Below are 23,016 nucleotides of genomic sequence, written 5' to 3'. Positions count from 1 at the left end.
TACAGCTCTGAGTAAGACACTTACTTGGTGTATACTATAGGGCATCATACACTGGGTGAGTGGAGAAGGGTGATGATGTACACTTTTTTAATGGTTGTGGGATATTGCCAAAAACTTGATTGAGAAAAGGATTAAAGAAGGCAACACAGACAGCTGTGTTCTTCCAGAGTATGTTAGAAATAAAAAGGGAAGAGAGATATAGGACTATTCTGGGAGAAGGGTACTGTCAGGGGACTTGGGACATCTGGGTTCAGTTAAAGAGTACTTGGAAATCTTGACTGTATGGAAACGATCTGTGGTCTCTGCATCATGGAATAAGCCTCCGGGGAGGCATGGGACAGGATAAGGCCAGAATCTTAGACACGTGCTCCCGTGTACTACCACACACCCTTTATCCCATACTGCACAGCTTTCAACACCAGCCCTGCAGCCCTGAAGGACTGTAGTCTCTTTGTCTTCCTCATTTGGGGCCTTAAACCCAGGTATTGAGGCTTCTTTCATCTTCTCCCTTGAGGCCAAGGGAAAGCACTATTACATTTGCTGAATTCATCACTGTGTGCAAACTCTATTTATACGACAGCAAATCTATATAACTTTCCTGTGTCCATTTACTCTGTTTTTCAGTCAGCAAGAAAAGGAAGCCCATCAGGTCCTTGCCAAAGGGCACAGTAGTCGTCTCTTTCTCATGGCTCAGCATGGATCCTTTGCCCTGCATGAAGCGAGACATCAGAGCAGAAGTTTCCTTTGGATTCTTTTTTTTTTTACCCCCAAAGATGAAAAACATAAGATGGATTCTAACAATTGGTTGTGGGTTTTTTTTTCCTCAGTAGTTCATCTTTAACTGTTAACAATCAGCCTCTATATTCCATGTTTTCCATTATCCATAAACATGTATAAGACAGAAAATTTAAAGGAATGCAAGATAAAGCACAAGCACAGCTAGTAACATATATAAGGTAGGGAGAAAGGATCTTGGTCTGTCTGTACCTTAGAGTCATGAGATGATGGCAAAACAGTACTGTGAAAGCAGGCTTTAAGCAATCTAATGGAGTGTTTGTAGGGGGCTGGAAATGAAAGTAGTCCCAGAATAGCAATCTAAGACTGTCTGATAGTTCTAGATTGGAAACAGGACTAGTGGATCTCAAATTAGATACTGAAGACACTTCTGTTCCTAGGAGGTTCATAAATCCCCAGAAGACTTCCTAATTTTCCTAGTTGTTGGTCACTTTGGTCTTTGCATACCATGATGTAGACCTTAGAGGGATAGGGCTTAGTGTTGTAAATTGAATACAACCACAAAAAAATAAAGGTCATGAAGTTTATAGAACTGAATTTTGCTAGAAGATACCAATTTGAAATATCCATGGAAATGTATCTGTTGCAGCAATCTTTCATTAAACTATAAACCTGTATGTACCTTTGAGTTTGGACACTATAGGAGGTCCCAGGGCTCCCTATTGTACTAGTTGGTATTAAGGTCTTTAATCAAGCATCTGTTCCCAAGCGGCCTCAAATCCTTAAAAACATTATCTTGGATTTTAGTATCACTCTCAAGTCTATTGTAAAAGTTTGGAAAACTTGAGAGCCCCCAGTTGACTTGGGATTTTCATACCTTCTATGCTATCTGAGGTAGATGGAAGAATCCGGAAATTAAGAGACAAAATTCCAGTGCTAGGGGCTCTAGAAAAAAAATCCAAACCAATAGGTGTCCTTGTATAAGAAACATTAATTCCTCTCATGTTGCCTGAGTTCAGGCTGAGCCCTCTGGCAATGTAGAAGCCCAAGGTCCCCAGGCACACAACCTGCCAGAGATTTTGAAATTAAAATTTAGTAATATCAAAGCAATCGGAAATTCAGTTTCAGCCAGCAGAATTTTTGACCTCCCTTAGATCCATTTTACTTATGTTGAGAGAGTCATTCCTGTCATTGTGGTCAGGGAGTGATCAGCAGCAAAATCCAATTAGGCTGGAGTTGATTAACCTGAGTATTACCCTCATAATTATATTTATTATGTAGAAAACATTGCTGAGCCCTTATACTGGGTTGCTAAATCCATCCTGTGCATGGGTTGGAGATATCCGAAACAATTTATTTTCATTAAAATTTAGTAACCATATATTTACAATTTTTCTAGTACCACTTTATGGGAGAAGATGCTGGCATGACAGTAAATGTCTGGTTGTGGAGATAAAAGCAACAGATGTGACCCAGCAGGCTGCTGATCCCTTTTTCCGCTCCTTGTTATCTTGCCCATGTCTCACAGCTCAGCAAAGGAGTCCCACACAGACGGGATGAAACAGAAATTTACTGATGGCCAAAAGTGTCCTTATGCAATAAAGAGGACTCAGAGACAGCTTTTTAAAGCTATTTTTTCAGTGTGAGTTTAGTATCTAAACATCCCCAAAAAATTTGCCCGAAGTATTATTCAAGCCACTGTGAAAAATGAATCTCAGTAAATCCAAGTGTTAACTTTGGCTTGTTGCGGCATACAAGGGGATAGTCTGGTCTCTAAATGCCAAAATAATTTTAACAGAAACAATACCCCAGTCCCCAAACCTCAGCTCTGCTCACAGTGTCCTCATTACTCCTGGGTTTCCCATTCCACTCATTTTCATGAACAATTTTCTCCATTCACCTCACAGCAGCAGCACTTGCAAGCAAGATGGGAGGAAGCACATTTGCAACAGTGGCGACACTGCATTGTAAACGTGGACTTGAAAGATGTTGTCATTTAAGACTGCATGAAAACGTAGAAACTGAATGGATTTGGACAGTCAGACCCTTCCCTAAAGCCCTAATGCTTCATGTAAAATTAAAAAAGTGTGCAAGCATGATTTTTTTTTTTTTTTGGTTCAAGATAAAGCACTGTGTGTGTGTGCGTGCGCACGCATGACCAAGTGCGATGGTCTGTACAACAACTGCACTGTGTCTGTGGCCTCAGGGACATATGTCCACGTGCCAGCAAATGGGAAGACTGGGATCGAGGGGCAGCTACTGGGCAGATGGAGTGTCTGAACCTGGCTGCTGGAGAGATCCACACCATACACATATCTGTGAGTATATATATATGCCCACTAACTGACCGTTGTCCTGCCAGAGCGGGGAGCAGGATGAGGTCATGGGTGCTGCCTGTGTTCATGTGAGTGCTCTGTGTGTCTGTGACCTGCATGGCCAGCTGCGTATGTATGCATATGCGTGGTGTGTAGGTGTGCTCTGTGTGTGTGTGCCTGCAGGGAGTACGTGCTCAGCCTGGCTACTGGTGGGACCTGGGGCATGGAGCTGCCCCAGCCTCACCTCCCTCAGGCTGCTGGATCCATCCTTCTCTAAGAGCAACCGTCACCACTGACATGACCACACATCTAGGTACAGCTGGGAGCTGCTTGACCCATCTCTGGCAGCCTAAAGTCACCAGCAGGAAAGGCCAAGGAAAGAAGGAAATGGAAGGCACATCTATAAAATCCAGGCCACGGTAGCAGCTGCACCCATCAGCCAGGAACCCATCTGATCTGTGGGTTTCATAGCCCCTCTTCCCTTCCTTCCTCCTCCATATGTATCTTAGAAAGCTCCTGTCTTCATAACGGAAAATGTGTAATTACTCCTCAAATCTAGCCAACGCTTTACTCCCTCCCTGCTTCCCGCCTTCTCAAACCTAATCTGCGATCAAATCCACCCACCAAAGTCAGATGTCTTTCCAGGGGTGAACTTTCACACAATCTTGGAAGCAATTTTCTAGTTCTGTGGTTGGTGAGAATAAAAAATTAATGTGGCTTGTTCCATGTAGAAGCATCAGTCACGCATTATGTGTACACTAGATTCACAGGGTCATAGAAATTAGAGACTGGAAAGCCCAGGGGAGACAGTTGCTCCAGCTAAGGAGCTGTGCAAAATTGTTCTCTGCATTGCATTAAAGTGAGGAAAGGCTTTGGGCATTCCTGAACTGTCCTGCTGTCCTTGTTTTCTTGTCACCTTCTTCCTGAAACATAGGTGTGGGCATTGTCTTTCCCAGAGAAAGTAGCTTATTAATTTTAATGAGCAAGCAAGATGTGTGCTGTTGAGGAACAAGCTCAGATTAAAATATTATTTTTACCTAATCAAACACTGACCTTTCACAGTAACATTTAAAGAGTCATGTCCTTATTTTTGGTTAAAACCTAGACTGAGCTGGCTTAAGATCCATCAACATTCCTGTCTGAGGATCTGACCCAGGTTAGATATATTTGATTCAATTCTCAGGCTATTATATACTGTTTCATTATGGATCTAGTCTTAATGCCAATCAAACGGCATTGGAAAATCTCTAAATGGCTTTGGCTGGGCCCCGTTCAGACCATGTGCTTAAGGTCAGTGTCTGCTCTCAGGTATAAATCCAGCAGAGTGTCACTGAAATCAATTGAGATACAGCTGATTTATAGAGATGACATTGGCAGCAGCAATCCACTCACTGCAAGAATCTGTCTGTGGCCTCAATGCAGCCCAGAGCTCCTGGAAAACCCACACCAGGTGCTGAAATCACCTCCCAACAGGACCTGTTGTCTAGTTAACTTCTGACTCTCATTTGAGTACTTTTTGGTTTAACTTTCTAACAAAACAGCCGTCTGATGCACTGATTCTGGAGTGGAACATCATATTGTGATTCAAATGTGTTGTGTTTGCCGTAAAATTATTGCTATCTGTTTGCCTAGTCCCGTGCAAGTGGCCAGCACTAGGAAGAGAGTGTCTTCCTTCACTTTGCCTTCCCAGCCAAGGGTCAGCCAAAACACCCCTATATTTCTGCATGAAAACCAAAACATGCCCTATGTCATGGCTGCGCTCTTCCCACCAGCCTGCACCCTCATTTGGTCTCTGCAGAGATACTGGCAGTGCCTTCAGGTGTTGCCTCTGTTGAATGATGCCTCTTCCATGCTTCTCAGTGTGGGGTGTGACTTTGCTGCTCACCTTGTTCATGTCCTGGCTTCTCCTCCCTTTGTGGAATTAAAAGTTCAGGAAAGGGGCAGACCCATGCAAGGCTTTAGAGGGTTCCTAAGCTGCTGCCGCAACAAATCTTTCACTCCCACTCCAAGTAGTGGAGTGCTGGACATGAGAAGAAATCATAAGGAGCAAGAAAAAAACATATTAATTAGCAGTGACTTGCTGATGATGTGGTTTCTCTGTCAAAACCTGTGACCTGAATTATCACCGCTTGTGCTGCCAGAGGGATTATTGGAAAAGGGACAGCTTTGCAGGGAAGAAAGCAGAGCAGTGGGCAGAGCAGTTATTAAAACAAAAGGAAAGAAAACCCCTTCCTTATATTGCACATAAGCAAAGAGGACATGATCAGAACATCCTTAATGACAGATCAGGGTGTAGAGTGCAGCTGGTCCATGTGAACCACAGGTCAGGGATCCTGCAAACTGCCTCCATGGCCTCTTCAGCTAAACCCCCCAAAAATGCATTTCCCAACCTGCAGTTATTTGGAGGCAGCTCAAGTTTCCAATAAGCTAGAAAAACAAACAAACAAACAAACAACTGAGCAGTGTCATGGCTGAGGGTTGTCCACAGACCATCTCCTGGGTTTTGTGATCATCCTCCCATTGGAGTTCCGTGGAGTTTTAAGGCTGGAACCTGGAGCCCTCACTCAGATCATGTTCCTGAGTCACTGCCAAAATATCTGGGGTGGAGGAGCTTCTGGAACAGCTGTGAGTATGACAGTCTGTGTCCTGTCCTGCTTCTGGCTGGATGCATTGCCAGGGCAGTTAAGAGGCTCAGCCACACAATCCTTGGGGGAGGACAGACAGACTTGGATGACCTGCCAGCCCCATGGTATAAAGGCCATTCAAATCTGACCTGGAGAGCACCTTTGCAATCAGCAGCATATTTATCACTGTGGAGTCTCATATGCTTTGCTGTAAGAACAGGCCTATTCCTATGATTTTCCCCTTGTTTTGGAGCAAAAAAAACTCACACGAAGTTGTGCTGTATCATATTACAAAAAAGAACAGAGTTGCTCTGATATACTATAACAAGGACGGTCTCCCTGCTAGGGTGGCACAGAGATGTTTACTCTGTTCAGAGATTAGAGAACATCTGTAGAGCTTTCCCCTGGTAGGAACGTGCCGTTTCACAGCAGGCTGTTTGCAGAAGCAACCGATGATTACCCAAACTGCTCTGTCTGCAGCTGTGTACTGCCCAGAGAAGGAAAGAGGAGTGGGGCCCATTGCACGGTTGCTCTTTCAAAAAAAGTAAGCAAGCATAGGCACAGCTTTGGGTGATGGTAGTGGTGATGGGGAGATGTTGAGTCTTCCCAGCAGATCTGCTTCCGACTTACCTGTTGCTTGGAGCACTAGTGTCAGAGCAATACACACCACCAGCCTGGAAACCTATTTATGGGTAGATTTTGAATAGTGTCTGTAGATGCAGAAGTCTTGCCAAAATTGTTAAAAAAATAAAAGTGGGGAAAAAAAAGTAAAAAAATAAAAGAGAGACTAGGTGGATCAATGGAAGGTGGATGTCTAAGCAGTTGGGGATTATAAAAATCGCACTTTCTTTCTGCATTTGTAAGTATTATGTAACTTTGAAAACCACAGCGGAGATTTATGGATGTATTTGGGGACTTTATCTATGGAGGGTTAAATCTTTGGATGTTCTTCCAACTCCTCATGAGTTTGAAGCTCTCCAGGTGCTCTCCGACGCCCAGCACAGAGAGCAGAGGGGGCTCTGAGCTGCAGAGACAGTTTTCCATGGAGACCTGTGAGGGTGACAAATGCTCATCCACAGTTACAGGGAGGAAGAGGAATGGGTGGCTCGAGCTGTTTCAAAGGTGTTTCCTAGAGATGGGACAGGGGTGAGAAAGTGGGAAGCCTGCGTAGAGGGGAGGCTTCAACACATCATGTTCTCCAGCAACATCAAGCCAACAACTCTAGGATAAATTCAGATTGTTTTAACCAGTCTAAAGGAGCACAACGATCATGCAACAGCAAGCCCGCTGGGACATGCAGTGATGTATCTGAGCTTTCAGCTCTGTCACACCTCTGCATTTCAAAGTGAACTGTCTCTCGTGAAACCTCCTCTTGCACAGGATGGAACAGACCCAGCTGGCTAACATGCTGCGCTCCCTCACACAGGCTTTCCTCTTACCCTTCTTTGTTTTGTTTTCCCTTCAATGAAAGAATTTATTTTAATGCCGTTTAAGCTGAAGGAATCTGGCGGCCGTTACTGTGAGCTGTAAATCTGCTGCCCTCCCGGCACAGCACAGCCCTCCCCAACCCGTGGCAGCAAAGAAACCGAGAAGGAGATGGGAATGAGATCTGAGCTACACTAACAGGTGATTATTTTAAAAAGCTCACTGGGTAGTCCATTTGGAAGTACAGGTGTCACCTGCCAATAAAACTGGAAAGGAATTTGCTCTTTTCTCTAGTTCACAGCAGTGATTTTTGTCTCACTGAAATGTAATACAGGTAACTGCCCAGTTCAGGGTGTACTTGCCTGCTCTCAACTCTGCAGATTAGGAGTTTCTGCTGCATTTTAGTGCTTAGGCAAAGAAAGAAAAAAAATGTTCCTTGAAATAAATATAAGCAGAAGACTGGACATCCAGGCTCCAGGCAAAAAAAAAAAAAAACATCCTGCGTAACCACACGATTCCTCTCCCTTTATCTCTGTATGTCCGCATTGCCTCAGTGTGAGTTGCACGGTTGCCAGTCCATGTCAGTAATACAGCAAGTTAGGTGGTTGTGGCTCCTCACATACACTGACCAGTCCAACCCACCCACATCAGAGAAGAACCAAAGTGAGGTTTTGTGGTTGTTTGTTTTTTTTTTTTTTTTCAAAACACTTCATAGCCATGAAAGCCTGAACTTAAATGGAAATACTCATTTTTGAGGTGCAGGAAGTAGGATACAGCTAGAAGGCAAAGTATTTAAAACCCAGATCCAAGCAGTCCTAAAGCTTTCTTGAGGCTGATAGGACCGTGAGGCTTGAGAAACCAAGAAGGTCTGAGGAGCCCTGAGTCAGTGAAAGCTTAGCTGGTAGCAAGCAACATGTAGGGCAAAAAGAAAAGCAGCAGTGGCAGTAAAGCCAGCAGCAGTCATCATGGTCATATCTGCTGAACTCCTGCATAATGTACACCAGTGTTTCACCAATGCTTCCCACATCAAGTCTACGGCTCATGGCTGAGCATGAGTCTCTTTAGGATGCCACAGAGCCAGCCTGAACTCTGAGCCTCGAGGAAAGATGTCAAGTGATAGATAACACTCCACTGCCCTCAGGAAGGAGATGTTAGAAAGTGGGCTTGGCTTTGGCCTGGGAAACCTCTCAACCCACTACTGTCATGTCCTAACTAGGACTAACCACCTCTTGGCACAAAAAACAGCCTGGTTGCTGACTCAGAAGGAAGATGGCAAGCCTTGAACTTGTTCAGAAGTTACACTGTTGATTGACATCTCTTAGCCAAGAGAAAAGACTTCAAATAAGTAGTGCACCCCGGCCCTACGGAGTTAATCTTCCTTGAGGACGATGTTCCAGAGCATGGGAGCGTGGTCTCCATCCACCAGCCTTGCTAAGGGGCAGCAGCTAATGGCACCCTATCATGGCTGCTGGTTGCTGAGTGTTTGTGTAAGTCACTGTCTGTATCAAAGGTGGAATAAAACCTTCGTGGTGACTACTTTGACATTTTGGTGAGCCTTTGTTCTCCTTTTCTTGAAGCATTTCCAAGTCTTACCAGGGCAAGATGGAGTGCTATAACCAACATTCAACAACACTTAACCGCTGAGTGACACGAGTCAGAATCCCAAACCTAAGTCTAGCTTGCAGCATACCTCCCAGATTTGTCCTACTTACTCATTAGCCTTGTTGTGACAAACTTTCAGCTTATTTATGTTGTAAATATGTTTAGATACACTTCCCAGACATTGAGCCTCACTTGGTATGGTGAAGTTGGAGAAGTATATAGGAAGCATAAGGCGAACTGGGCCTCCAAAATCTACACCCATACCTCTATAAGGAGTGGTGCAAGAAGGGTGGGTCAAGGTGAATTCAAGACCTCCAAGGCAAAATCTGGTTTAACTGGCAGGACGTGTGAGGTCCTCAGAGCCCTGCGCTTCGTCTGACATGGTATCTGCTTTTTGACTGCAAGCTCAGCATCTGAAGTCTCCCCTTAGACCCTCGACATGCTGGGATCTGCAGGCACAGAGCACTATCCGCTCCACGTGAGCTCTCTGCAGCACTGTGCGAGGCCACCGGTCAGCCCATGCAGTTTCAAAGTGGTAGCAAGGGCTGGGAATCAACCTGCACTGGGGCAGTATTGCTTTGGGATGGGGAAGAAGTTTTGTTGTGTGTTGGTTTTTCTCTTGGGTTTGGTATAGCCAAATGTATGCAAGAGATTCCAACTGATTTGCACAATAATGCCAAATTCAAAAAGGGTGAACAAGGTCATTCCAAAATCTCCAAATCCATGTTGAAATAACTGTGCATTCAATATTGTAATAAATGTTGGAAAGTTTTGATTTGCCTTCTGCTTGCTGAATCTTCAGGGCACATTCAGTACATGTTCTTATCAAAACTAGAAATAGGATATATAAATAATAATAAAATTAATATACATTTACATTATATATTTTTCTATAAATATAAAATTTAAATACATAAATATTAATATAAGTCATCAAAGCTAGAAATGTGTTTTTTCTAAATTATGAAATATTCCCTTGTACTGTTTTTTGCTGGGACAGTGTTAGTTTTCTTCATAGCAGCTCATATGTTGCTGTTTTGGATTTGTGACCAAACAGCCTTAATAACACAGGGATGTTTTAGTTGTTGCTGAGCAGTGCTTACACAGAGTCAAGATGTTTTCTGCTTCTCACACTGCCCCACCAGCGAGTAGCCTGGGGTGGGCAAGAAGTTGGGAGGGGACACAGCTGGGACAGCTGACCCCAACTGACCAAAGGGATATTACATAACATATGATGTTGTGCTCAACAATAAAACTGGGGGAAGAAGGAGGAGGGGTGTGGGATTCCTCGGCTGGTCCGAGGGATCAAAATACAAGTTTAACACTGACCCTGAACAGATACCTGTGTACCCTTGAGGAGACAGAAGAATCCTGAGAAGATCCGAGCAAGCAAGATAAGGGGTGGCAAACATCCTGGCTTTTCCCAGAGCATGAACAGTGCGTGATCAACAATTGTATTGGCTGAATGGTGTGTGATTTGAGAGTGGATTGGGCAAAAGTAGAATGTTAGAATATATGCACAGATAAGCAACCGTCTAAGAGGATATAAAAGAGCACTGCTTGTAAAATAAAAGACAGACGATTGCTGTAACTGGATATTGAGTGTCGTGTCCGTCTCTACAACGACAGACGGGGGCACATTTGGAGTGATGGCGTTTGTCTTCTTAAGTAAAGAGTGATGGAGCCCTACTTTCCTGGAGATGGCTGAACACCTGCCTGCCAATGGGGAGTAGTGACTGAATTCCTTATTTTGGTTTGCTTGGGCACACAGCTTTTGCTTTACCTATTAAACTGTTCTTATCTCAGCCCACGAGTTTTCTCACTTTTACCCTTCCGATTCTCTCCCTCATCCCACTGTGAGGGGCTGAGCTGCCTACCGGGGTTAAACCACAACACCTCCAAATCAACTATTTCCAGAAATGGGGTATTTCAGTGAAACACTGATGAGAAGCCCAAGATAGACAGCAGTTCTATGCACTGTGTTTGTTCAAATAGTGGCAGTGATTATTCTCCCCTGTAGATTTTGTTATAGATGAAGCCATAGCACAGACCAGATCTAAAACTGCCACACAAATATTGCGTGTTACATCAGAAATTTAAATTCTGGGTATTCAGACATGACAATTCAGCTTTCTAAAACTGAGCATTAAAATGTAAAAGCTATTTCAGAGAATCACAGAATCACAGAATTGTCAGGGTTGGAAGGGACCTCTGGAGATCATCTAGTCCAACCCCCCCACCAGAGCAGGGTCAGGCGTAACTGGTGTATGCAGTGACATCCACAAATCCAGTGTCAGAGTTAAAATTTGAAATCCATTGTCTTTAATTTGCAGAAACACATTCAGCCTTTGCCTATGTTACTTTGAGAGATGAAGATTCATCTGAAAAAAGTCTATAAATTTGAAAAATAACTCTCATAAAAACTAATGTGATTTATGTAAGCACATTAAGGGGAAAATACCCTGAACAGTTGGTTTAAGTGCTTAGACTTCCTAAACTTAATATTTCCATATGGTTACATTGTAATTTTAGATTTTTAGTGGTTTCATAGCCTTCTTTGTTAAATTTGAGAAACAAATCAAGGTACCAGCACAAAGAAATTAAGGAACAAAAGATGCCTGCAATGAGTGTTTGATTGTTCCCACATGAAGCAATGATTCTTTTTACAAATTCCCCTAATCCTCTAGGAAACATTATTCCAATTGTCACAGGGTTGTTTGTGTGATGTTGTGAACAGATGATTATAAAAATCTTCAGATATAAATAGCAGAAAAATAAGGGGAGAAATAAACACCCTACTTTTTTTTTTTTTTAAATGCAGGACTATATTAGCTAAGTAAAGATTAGTTCCAAAATACCAGACATCGTTTGAATTCTTACTGAATTATTTCGTGCCTCTAACACTTTCACATTTATCCCACAAGATTTTCACTCTTGCCTAATGTTTACTACCCCTGTGATGAACCACCACTAAAAATACTTGTTTCATCTGTAGTGCTCAAACTGGCTTATGTGCCATTTTTTAACTAAAGGTACCAAACATTTCGAGAATTATTATTTAACCCAGCACAACCTATTGTGTGAACCTTCTCAAATCAATGGAAGGACACATTATATTGATTTAACTTAACTTGATTCCTACCAACTAAAACGAGATGGATAGAAATCACTTTTAGAGCAATGTGGAGGGACCTGCAGGAAGGCTTTGTGGTCTCACCTGAATTGTCTCGGCTCACTGACCGCAATAGTGTGCTGCAAAATTTAACAAGAAAAATCAATTCTTTGGAGGAATCTCTTCTCTACCATCATTCATTCTTGCTTTCCCAAAAAGAAAGCCATGGTATGAGCATGTGAGAAGGCAACCTCGTAAACAGCCAGTACAATCTGCCTTCATTACCCATATTGGACCAGTTTATAGGTAAAGATGAGGTTGATGTGAGATGATACAGCAAGTGTGGGGTGAAACCTCATTCTCTAACATGGCCTATATATTTGTGTGGACACAGTCACAGGTAAGAAAAAATGGCAACACTTGTCTAAAAGTGCTGTCCATTTTCCTGAAAGTGTCTACAATCAGAGCAAGTAAACATGATGGAGTGCAGAAGACAAGGATCCAGATAGAGTGGGCAAAACAAAGGGGAGAGAGAGCAGATGGGGATAGGGCACACCTGAGCTGTTCCTGCACCTTGTTGTAGAAGACCTCCCCAAAGAGAACAGCAGAACTGTTGTGGGAAAACTTCTCATTTTTCCCAGCCAGAAAGACATGCAAGTTCCTACTCAGCCATGCCAGCCACCCAGGTGAGTAAGTAATGTATAAATATATGATACCGATCATATTTATCACATGACAGCATTACAACCAGCCATGCTTAAAACAGGTATAAGGTGCTGGGCAAGAGAAATGATTTTCATTACGCTTCTTTCCTTCAGACTTAATAAACCACAACAGAGTGATGGTTAACACTTAAACACGCTTTGTATAAGTTAAAGTGAATCTGTCCAGATACATGAATCCTTTGTCTTTTGTTGCAGAGATTGTGTAGTTCTTAGCTTGTCTCCTTCAAGTGGCAGAGCAAAAAAAAAAAGTCATCAAGAATGGATTCATTGCTCTCTGCTTTATAACTCGACAGATGTAAGCATTTATTTAAAAATAAAACATCTGGCAGCTGTCTTGTTGGGCTAGTGGCTGAGCCTTGTGTGATTAGATACAGCTGAATGGCTAATGCTGGAAACCAAGCTGGGTGGAAGGAGCTGAAGTCTGTGATGCTGCAGGGGCTGTTACTATCAGAAAAATGCAAAACAGATATGGAACAAAAATATCAAGATTAATAGCTACATAGTCTGGTCTTTTTCCAGGGGGACCATAATTACTAAGGCGTTTTCTCATCAGTGCCACATGCATCTCATTAAAAAGGTACAATCAATAGGAAGTACAGACAACATGCATATTGAAATGCAGCCATATCTCCCTAACCAGATTTTCAGTGAACTGCCCCGGTGTGCACTCCCAGCACTTAAGAGTGAGGCCTCCTCATACATAGGCATCATGCATCTGTTGGAGATGCTGCAAAGTCTCAGCAGTGTGATGTGCAGAGGAGAAAGCCAAGGAAGTAATTCAAAGCTGCGAAAATGACTTAGTCGAAGAGTCCGATTCATCTTGCCTGACTACAGAGGTCTATAATGCAGGCAGTGACATGGGAGGTAGTCAGCACAGGCTTCCATGGCTGTTGCTAGAGAGAAATAGGAATGCTGTGAGGGACATTTATCTGGTCTGTTTTAAACATCCACTTTAAGATGAGATGAACTTCACCCTGGAAGGGCTCATTTCTCTATGCTGACTCCGAAGCGATGGTGACTAGTGCTGTATAGCCATCTGTCGGGTAGAAGTTCACATCTGGTCAGATATATCCCATGTGAAAGATTGAAAACACTCGATCTACTTAATTCATCAGAAGCAGATCACAGTGCTAACTTGATTAGAGCATGGAGGACCTTCAAACGAAGTTTCTGTTTCCAACGGGCATTGTTATCCACCAGAGAGAAACAAGAATTAACAGCTGGAGGCCGAACGCAGATACATGCAAAGAAAATGCAAAGTGAGTTTTTTTTTGTACAATGAGTGAGACAAACCATTGCCAAACAGTAGCAAGAGAAAAAGTGGTTTCTTGGTCTGTGGGAGCCTGTGATGTCTTTCTGAAACACCTGTTCAGACCAGTGCTCTTTGTTCCACTTAGTAAGGGTTAACTTATTAAACGCCTGTGCAGTGTGTTGCTCCAGAAATCAGATCAGACCACTTGTCCAGATCTTCTGGCTGATCCCTGTCTTAAATTTATTTTAAAGCTTGCATACTTTCCTATATGTACAAGTTCACATTCTCATCTGTTCTGCAGGGGAAATAAATAAATAAATAAAATGCAGCAGGCTACTTTGTTTGCTAAAAAAAAGAGAGCTAACCCTTCTTGGACCTGACTACACTCTACATAGTCATGGGGATGATCACAAGGATTTGGTCTGCACAGATAGGAACAATTCTGCAAGTAAAATAGGACAAGTCTGAGCTGCTGCCCCTGGAAACAATGGCTCTGCAGTCTTATGCAGCCTTCAAGTGACAAATGGAGATTGTCTGGGCGTACCGATTTTGCCTGGTGTTGATGTGCTCGCCTTCACCACTGCAGAAGCTTAACAGATCTACAGGCTGCAGCCAGGGTGCAGAAACAGGTCTGATTGTCTGTCAAATGGATTGTCTGTCAAATGGACTGACTTTGTGTAGCCCATTTCAGGTGGTACCAGTGTCCATAACCTTCTAGTTTATGAGATAAAGACAAATATTTGCCCTAAGCTCTGCATTTCAGGCTCAACTCACATCTTGTAGAATTCAGTAGAACATGTTCTACTGCCTCATGTGAACTGCTGCTAACCAGCCCTTCTGACCCCTTTGTGGAGCAGAGTTAATAGATCATGGGGTTATGAAGGAGGTGATGAATGCACTGCACTTTGTCCTCATGTCTTTATACATATTGCTTCCTGCTTTGCTCATTTTCTTTGGTGTAAAATAAGAAATAATTTTGTGAGAAGCTGCACCTCTCTTTTTGGTACTCAGAGACATAAGAGCATCCCATAAGAATTGTATCTCAGCTTCAATGCAACTGCTCTTCAGGGAAGAGTGGCTGGAGTCTAAGCCAGTTCCAGTAGGAAATACATGTTGGTACTAAATAGGTCCTTGACCCTTGATGGGAACTGCTAGGAATGATGACAGTGTAAATGATAAAGATGTCATCCAATGGTGATAATACATAGGCTTGAATACCGTATAGAGAAGGGAAGTGAAACAACAAAGAAACAGCATTTTATATGAGTTAGGATAGGTGTATTTCTAAAGTAAAGAGAGGCAGGGTATATGACTGAGAGGGTCTATGAAGATACCATGGGGAAAAAGTCAATGAAATAGCCCAATGTTTTATTTCTTAGACAACTGTATATTTTCATCTCCTAGTCTACAATGTATGTTCCTATGATCTGTACTTTACATAGCGTTAATACTTGGATGGAATTTTTAATTATGTGAATGGTAGAAGAAAGGAAAAACATAATGAGTGTTCTGCAAAATAAAAGGTGAAGATCAATCCCTGGATGATACAAATCATCTTAGATCTGTGGAAGGAATCAAAAGGCTGATTTATACTAGCTGAGGATTGAGCCCTTATGCCTGAAGTTATTGATAGATCAAGTTTCAATGCTCAGGCATACTGTATGGGAGAGTTCTCAACCAGAGAAAAATGTCCTCTTGAAGGAATAGTAGAAGACTGGGACAATTGCAAAGGCACTGCAACCTTGTATGTATTCATGAAGCTTACTTTGAAATGCATTCTATTTAATTAACAGTGATGAAACCAGAATGTCAGCCCGTATCACAGCAGGCTTTTTTCCCCCTTGTATCTTGATCAAAACTTATTTTGACTTCTCAAACTGCTCAAAGTACAATATAAGGAAGGAAAAAGATAAAAAGTACATTTGATGACACAAGCTAGCAGTAACAGAGAAAATGGAACAGTAGCTCATGTTATACTGTGGAAACACTACTGTGCTGTACCAGCTAGCTTCTTTTTATAAAATGAAAAATCCTTCCTCCACCCAAAATCAAACCTTTAGAAACTGCATTTTGGAACAATTTGTCTGTGGGAAACTTTAATGTTGCACAGTATGTGACTGATTATGTGGACATATTAACAATAACAGATCTCGACAGCACTTCCCATGAGAAGCAGCTCCCTATCTTCAGCCTTCTTTGGGCTGGTCATAAACTCAGCGCTCTCATAGGAGCAAACCAGGAATCCCTTTGCCCATCAGAGAGGTTAGGAAGGGTCTTTGCTAGGGCCAGCAGAGTCTCTGCCAGGCTGTTTAATGTTTTTGTTTCTTACTCCTTTTAGCACAGTATAACTGGTGCCACTTGCAAGTGATGTATATCTTTGAGCATACACAACATCAAGCTACATTTACAGATATTAGGAGCCATAGGTCTAATTTATTAAGGTAGGTTGTTTTCTCGTACAGGAAAACATACAAAATATTACCCAGGAATGCATAAAGCCCGATATGTAAACATTAGAGAATTATTTCTCCCTTATCCACTGGAGGCTTTCTTGCATCTTTTAATCTTTTTGTATGAATGTTAGTAATGTTATTCTAATTTACAGCTTGAATACATCCACCTGCAGCTGATACTCATTCCTCCTTTAGCTGCTATACATTCCCCCCTTCCCTGACATTTCTTCCCAATCAATCGACAACAATCGGATTCCCCCTCAGCTTTCATTTTGCAAGGCTGAGCAAATCTCATTTACCCATTTCACGGCTTCATCCTGCTGGCAGCTTAGAGTCATGCTGTACACCACAATCTTTCCTCTCCTTAATTGGAAGGAAGTAAAGAGCTCTTTTCTCGAGGCAGATGGTTTTATTCATTCCTAAGGGTGAGGTTCACCTCACTTACCTTGGTCTACAGTGCACCTTGACAAGTCCCTCAAATTTGCTGACTGCTTTCCAGCTGTGGAGCAGGTAAACCCCCAGCTCAGGTGACTCTTCCTATACAGCCAAGAGCTGTGCTTTAGCTGACTACCTCCCCTTCCTGAGTGGTGGGCTTATCTTTTAGCTTGACTTGGATGAGAAGACACCCTTCTGCCTCTGTGATAGCATGGAGATGTGCTATGCAGCATTTTAAACTACACTGGACATGCACCTTGATCCACGGCTGGGGGAGAGACCTGTTTCTGCACCCTGGCTGCAGCCTGTAGATCTGTTAAGCTTCTGCAGTGGTGAAGGCGAGCACATCAACACCAGGCAAAATCAGTAAGCCCAGTGAAGTAGTAGGAGACTGGGAAAAGTGCAAAAATTCCCATATCTTCTTAAGAAGCTATTTTGAATCCACTTTTACATAAAGCATCAAAGGCTCTGTCTGTAACTTCTAATCATTCATGCTCAGCACACATGGACTTTGGACCACCAGTCTTTTTCCATCTTTAGCTTCCAAGAAAACAGCCAATTGTCTGAATAGCATCGGTTTGTCTGCTTCATCAAAGACCAGGTAAACACAGTCTGCTATATTAATCTTTTCCTGAGAATCACTTCTTGTCTCAAATAAACTTACAAATTGATCTTGTTTAATCTCACTCTGGTAAACACAGGTTTGCCTTTTGTTTCATTTTGTATTTATCTCCAGATCTTAAATTAATTTTTCCTTCTAAATTTGCTCTAAGAATTCACACTGTATTAAGCTTAGATTAGTTGTTCTCCAGTTTCCTTAATCACTTTCTTTTTGTTTCTAAGATGTAGGTTATATTCTGAATGTAGCAGCTGTCTGGTTTACAGAAAGACCATTTTCAAGTCTTTGAAAGCATTTATCCAGCTTTCGAATCATTAAAACAATTCCTTAGTTTACCCAACTTTGCTCTCCTGCAATCAGGGAACTGTATTTGTAGTCTTTTTATCTTACCATGCAACTTAAGTGGAAAAAAAGTCATGATCAGTTACTCCAAAGCCATCTTTGATGACAGACTCTTCTCTAATCACTGATTTGTTAATACCAGATCTAAAACAGCATTACAGCTGACTTAGTGTTGCTTTAGTGAAGAATTCTGCTAGCTTTTGCACACAGAAATAACGCAACCTAAGTAATTTCCAGTCTGCATCTGGGGAATTTATTTCTAGACCTATATTTTTCTCTAGTGACATGTCAGATACTCTGTCCTACATCTACCTCCAAGCTGGGGGTTAACAGCATATCTTTGACACTACCCTAGCACAACCGCTCCCCGTCCCTACCTGGAGGGGTTCTGCCCACACCATTTATCCCTGCCCAGCCCAGCCCACCAGCTGGAAGGAACTACAAAATGTTATTTTAACATGTCTATCTGGCAAGAAGAAACCTTTTCTACCGTATCTAGCTTATTATATTGCTTTTCTACCATTCAAAATAAATGCCTTTCCATGTTGAATTAAGCTATGTGACTAACATCTGTCAGGTGTGGTTCACTGTTTTACTCATCATTTTCCCAGGGGATGACTTCCACATGCAATTAGTGTTTTGTTTTGTTAGTGTGTTTAACTTAGTGCAGCGTGTATGGCCCTTGGTACGTGTGCGATGCCCTTTGAGAAAAAACATTTATCTTGAAAACTGCACGGTGGCACAGCTTGCGTGCTTCTGTGACATTCAAGAGAGATGAAACGGTTAGCTGGTGCTGATCAGACAAGCACATAAGCCTGACTTTGAAAAGGTTCTTCTGCGTTACTATATTTATTTTGTTTGAGCCACAGAAAAATGCATTCTTGTCAAAATGTTTCTTTAACAGGCTTTGCTTGCCATTCTTCTTGTGGGCTGGAAACTCAAACACGAGCCTAATAGACACTTCAACCTAATCAACAATGTTTTATTTTCTGACTCTAAGTCTAATTGCACCTTCCGGTTTATTCCTGACTATCCTAGGGATAGCTGAAATGAATAAAATTAAAAGATGCTAATAAATCCACAATGAGTTAATGCACATATTTTCAAATCTTTGCTTGGGAAAAGCTGAGAATTTTCAGCTGAAGCAGCTGGGAATAACTGGTGCTCGAGACACTCTGGGATCAATATGCATGAAGGTAAATCAGGTGAATTTTACTCTCGCCACTTTCTGTAGGTGACGCCTGAACTGCCAAGAAGAGTCACTTATGTTGGGGAGATTGACCGTGGTACAAGTGTATGAAACGCCTGAAAAGTGTGCCACGTCTGTCTCTCTTTGCCCTATAGTTACTTACCTTTATCCTCATTTGATGTGCTTATGCCATTCGTTTGTGCTGCAGTAAATTATTGATAGCTGATGAATGTTCCTACGTAAATTTAACCTCCCGTATCCTGACAGAAGTACTATGGTTTTATCTATTTTAATACCCTCACAGTGTTTTATTCTTATGTAGCATTTATTGTTCATCTCAGGCTTTGTATTGTCCTTATGGCAAAAATCACATTTGTCTAAAAGTACAAAAGCAAAGAAGTGTTTCATAGCTCAGATTGTTTTTTTATGTGAGTTTGCTCCAGCTCCAGATTTGCTGAGAATTTCTGCAAATTGAACTTCTGGTGCTTACTGTGTGTTTCTATGTGGTGCCATACTGAAAGGTTTTTCTGACTTTCTCAGATATTTATTGACAGCAGGTTGTGCAATATCACAACCTTCTCCCACAGCCAGCCCTCCCATATATAGCTCTAACGAGTCTTAGAAGGTAAAAGCATGTTTCTGTGTAATAGTTTGGCCTCAAAGGAAATCCCGCTCTGATGTCAAAGCTAGCTCAGATGCGGTCCTGCACCTAGATGCTGCGAAGCAGATGCTGAGAGCACCGGCCATATGTCAGTACCACTGAACTTTTGCAGCTCGTCGCCATTTGAACTCCGAGAGCAACCAGGGAAGGATGTTGCATCCTTTTTTGTTTCTTTTCTCTTTGTTTTTAATGCACCTCAATGCCAGAGTCTGAGTCTGTGAAGTACGGAGGCTGAGGATGTGATCTAAAATCCATTTTAAACCTCCAAGCTCTTACCAGTTACCTTTAGTAGGCTTTGGATCAGGGGAAACCACCACAGTTCTGCGACATCTGTCAGAAAAAAAAAAAAAAAAAAAGACAAGAAAAGACAAGAAAAGAAAAAAGGCAAGAAGACCAAACTAAAATAAACCAAGAAGATCAGACCACGTTCAAATACAGAACATATTTTATCCTTTCAGTGGAGATAAGATATATGTAGACCACCTGTCTCCCTCACCAATCGAAATAAACAAATTGTGTAGAGTCCATGTGTGGTCAATATTCTTAGTTCCACGTTTACCAAGTTTTGTTGGAAGTATTTAATCCCTTTCACAGCTAGTTGTACCAATCAATAGGTGTATCTTTGTACAATACATAATAGACATGAATGATTAACTACATAAAAATATATAGACTTACCAGTAAATCACCTTGCCTTGTAAGGGGATCCACCTGCATGGAGCTTGGTCCTGATCTGGGAACACACCTGGCAAGGTCGGTAATTGCTCCTGCTATATTAATTGTGACAGCAATTATCCAATGACATTTCCGCCAGTGCAAAGAATGGTCCCCTTCGACAGAATTAGCTGGGGAAGCTGGGGATGGGGCATTAGTTGGCCACACTCTTGGATCCTCTCCTCTTTTCTCCTACTGGGAGCACAGTGCAGGAGTAGCACTTAGCACATCTTTTAGAGCAAGCCAACCATTTCTGAATGACAATTTATTTACACAGGCGAGGAGAAATAGCTTCTTGGCAACAGGGTACACACCAAATGCTGATTTTCTATTTTAACTTCTTCTTGGCCTAGCCACAACGGCAATTGGCTTGTTTGAAAGATGACAAATTACCTACTGAAGGGAGAGCAAATGAGGGGAGAGCAAACGCAAGCCCGAACCTGCACACTCCCAGTGCGGTGCCTAACCTTACGTCTTGCTGAAATACTTGAAATTGGTTTGGGGCCCAAGGAGCTTTTAAAATAATCAAAACCATTTCTTTTTAATTGCGGATCTAGAGTAACTATAAAATAGAAGCGAAAAGTTGGACAAACCAGGAAAACAAGGAAAACCTAGGCTGATTTTTCACATCCACAGAGTAGGTGCCTCCTCCCTTTGTTGTTACAAGGAGTTGGGAAGGGACAAAAAAATGAAATCCATAAAAGGTGAATCATTGTAATCATCGGGTTTTTTACTAGCAATTAGGATTGCCAACTGCCAAGAGTGACTAAGCTGGTGTTCCTAGGACTACATTGTTTAGGAAGTTAACAGGAGGTTGGCAAAAAAACGCTCCAGCCAACCTTCAAAAAATAGCCAAAAGGCCAACATGTCTTACAGCTCCTTCTCCAACACCACCTGGGTCCAGCCCTTTTGCAGCTTTAGGTTAAACAAACTACAGCTCCTCTGTCTCTACCTTGGGATGAAGCTTTCTGAGATGGGAGACCAATAGTTCTGCCCACATCTGGTTTACCAGTCTGTATAAGAGGAAAAAGTGGTGAAAATGCTTCATTTCTCCTCTTTTCTGATCAGTGCTGGTGATAATGATTTCCTTGTTATGGCTTGCAGACTCCAGCACACCGCTGTGCCGATGCATAGGAGGGCTCAAATCTGAGTCTTAAATAAAAAAAGATTTTGGTTCCAGCACAGCATGTTTGTAAAATATCTACTGACAAGACAAAAAAAAACTTGTTCTACATGGCCTGTAAAACATATGTTAAAAATTCTGCATCATAGACCATCTTTAAATTATTCATTTTTAATCCCTTCAGCCTTGAAGGGCCTTTAAACATTGACTACTGAGAAACAATCCTGCCACTGAGGGAACAGCTATAAAATAAAATACTGGCTACTTTAAAATATAGAGAAAAATGCTTTACCTAGACACAGATTCTGCATTTTAAAATATGAATAAAGGGCTGGATCCCCGCTTGGTGAAAGCTAATACAGCTCCTTTGATGTCTACATAGCTATCCCCCATCAGCAGCTGAAAGCTCTGGCCCAGAGTTTAGAATAGATATCGTTTCTCTATATAAGACGACAAGTGAGATTTGCATGGTTAGCTCAAACTATTTCATATTCACTGAGCTGTTGAGGAAATACTGTCTGTGAAACAAATCCTGGATTCTTTCCCAAAAACATCTAAATGACACTTGCTAGGGAAATGCTACAATATAAAGTGGAGTGGATCCAACCCTCCAGGTTGGACCCTGCTGTAATTACTATGGCATTATCGAAGAGCACTTGCTACCTGCACGCTCATTGGGGTGCATCAGTGAAGTTGAGAGCATCCAGAGGAGTTAAGTGAGTGTAACACTGGTATAACAAAGAGAAACAGGTTCCACACTTGCTGTTTCAGGAGGATTTAGTCTTGTTCTCTGCTCCTGGCTCTGCATTCCGCTGCTGGAGGTGGCACTGGTGGAGATCTGAGGCACTTCTCCATGCTCTACCTGTATCCCTGTGTCATACCTCCACGAGGCACCTCTGGGGCAAGCACTGTCCTCATCTGCCTTGCTCTACAGAAGAGAGCTTTTCTGACCAAAACCAGCCCCTGCAGAGGTCTGTTCCATATCTCCTCCTTGCAACTTGTAACCAAGGCTGGTGTGGCTGGAGGGCTGCATCATGTCTTACCCCTTGAGTACTCCAGAGAAATGGTGCAGAGATAGGACTGAAAATGCAGATAAAACATAATATTATCCCCTGCTCCCTTTCTTCGGTCATAGAGTTGTAGAATCATAGAATGGTTAGAGTTGGAAGGGACCCTAAAGATCACCTAGTTCCAACTCCCCTGCTACAGGCTGCGACATGTCCCACTAGACCAGCTTGCTCAAAGCACCGTCCAACCTGACCTTGAACACTTGCATGGAGGAGACCTCCACAACTTCCCTGGGCAACCTGTTCAGATGTCATCTCAATTAACTATCATTAATTAGGACACTTTTGACTTTCCTTGATACAACCTGTAGACACACTAGTAAAACTTTATACACTGTATGATGGAAATCACTTGTTTTACTACACTCATTCTTTTTCTCTGGTTAACTCATGGAAAGACCCGGGTGTGGCACACCAGGTAGTGAAATGCAGAGCGCTTAGACTTTTCCTTCTCCAGGCACTGTTGCTTTTATAGGATATTCTTCAGAATCACCCTCTCATTCCCTCCATCACCTCAAAAATGCTTGGGAGACATCTCGAAGCCTTATGCGTCGCCCTTTTGCTGGTGAGCTGTTCTCCAGTGATGTTTTCGTAAACAGACCCACTCGCCTACAATCAGCAGG

Source organism: Charadrius vociferus, unplaced genomic scaffold (genome assembly GCF_000708025.1).
Source record: "Charadrius vociferus isolate BGI_N301 unplaced genomic scaffold, ASM70802v2 scaffold360, whole genome shotgun sequence".
Taxonomy (NCBI): Eukaryota; Metazoa; Chordata; class Aves; order Charadriiformes; family Charadriidae; genus Charadrius; species Charadrius vociferus.
Note: the sequence above shows the minus strand (reverse complement) of the source record.